Raw genomic sequence first — 1543 nt, forward strand, 5'->3', positions numbered from 1 at the left:
ATGCAAGAAGTGAAAATATAAACCCGCGGTTTCAGGTGTGCCACTTGTTCTCTAACTTAATCTTCACAATCACCAAAGGCATACAGTTTTATCCCAATTTTAGATATAAGGACATAGAGCTTTAGTAAAGTTCAATCACTTTTCCCAAAGTTACAGTTTGTTAAATTGCTTGCCCTAAGTGTAACTCAAACCTCATCTGTCTGATTCTAAAATTCATCATCTTGTCACTACAATTTTTCAATTTGCTTATAATTATAAGCAAAGTCAATAATTATGTTAAAGTCAGCCCCTACCCAGAATTACAGCTTTATTTTTTATATAAGGTAAATCCCTTTTTGAATTTTAAAGTAATTCAATTGCCAAAGTTTCTTACACAGAATTTTCTAGTGTATCTGCGCTATATGGTCCTAAACCACAGACTCTCAGAAACTGCATTATGGAAGCTCAAACACAATTCACTCTGTGGTTGTCAACATTTACTCCACACTGGTAATCTGTAAGAAATTAAGCTAAGACCACCCAATTTGTTGAACTGATCCTTCAGTTGTTTCTGACCTGGACCATCTCCACAGCAAGAGCCATAAGGTAAAACATGTTGTGTTCCATTCTCACCCTGCTAGACAATGCTGTGCCTTTTGAACATTTTGAAAAACATGTGTTCTAAAAGCATCTGTCGGCATTGCTATGCAACAGCAGTTTCCAATGGACCATGCTTGAGATGAATGGAAACTCAGGATATGTCTATCGCATATAGCAAGGCACTAGAGACTAATGAGACCAGATGTTCCTAGAAGTCTTGGGGAAGAAACAATGGAATGCTTCTCTGCTCTTGGTATTGATTTATTTTTTCCCTCTCATGTTTTCTGGAATAAACTGAATAACATAATCTAATACATAAGAAAAGCTACAATATATAATTCAGAATGTGTTACATCTGAGTTGCTAGGTGACCATATAAACACTCTGGAACCCCAACGAGAAATTTCAATGATCTCTTTTATCAGTTCAATAAATAAATAAATAAAATGAATACTGAACAACAAATAAAAGAGATTAAGAAGAGAAATGACCCTTGCTACACTCCGCAAAAATGTAAAATTTTAGAAGACGTTCTCTGTTTGGGGGTGAAGTATTAAAGGAATTTGAATTTTAACCTAAAGTAAAAAATTACCAACTCAAGTCCTGAGCTTTGTTTTTGTTTGGAATGCTGCTTTGGTAAATGCCCTTGGATGAGATCTTGTCCTTGAGAAGATGGCGTTTCATAAATCAGTGAGAAGCATCTCATTCCTAAAGCCCTAGTTCTATCTAAAGTAAAGAAGTACCCAAAGAGCTGAGTCAGCAAAGCCATCACTTCTCTTGCCTTTCAATCCTCTGTAGATCTCAAAAGCCAAAGGGAAGACTGAATGGATGCGGAGGAAATGCAATCACTCCTCTCACCATGCTGATCGAAATCCCCTCTGTGGTAATCACCAGGTAGCTGCTGGGAAAAAGAGCATTTAATCTAAATGTAAAACAGAATGTACTGTTGATGGTCCAGGCTTCA

Source organism: Piliocolobus tephrosceles, chromosome 4, assembly GCF_002776525.5.
Source record: "Piliocolobus tephrosceles isolate RC106 chromosome 4, ASM277652v3, whole genome shotgun sequence".
NCBI lineage: Eukaryota > Metazoa > Chordata > Mammalia > Primates > Cercopithecidae > Piliocolobus > Piliocolobus tephrosceles.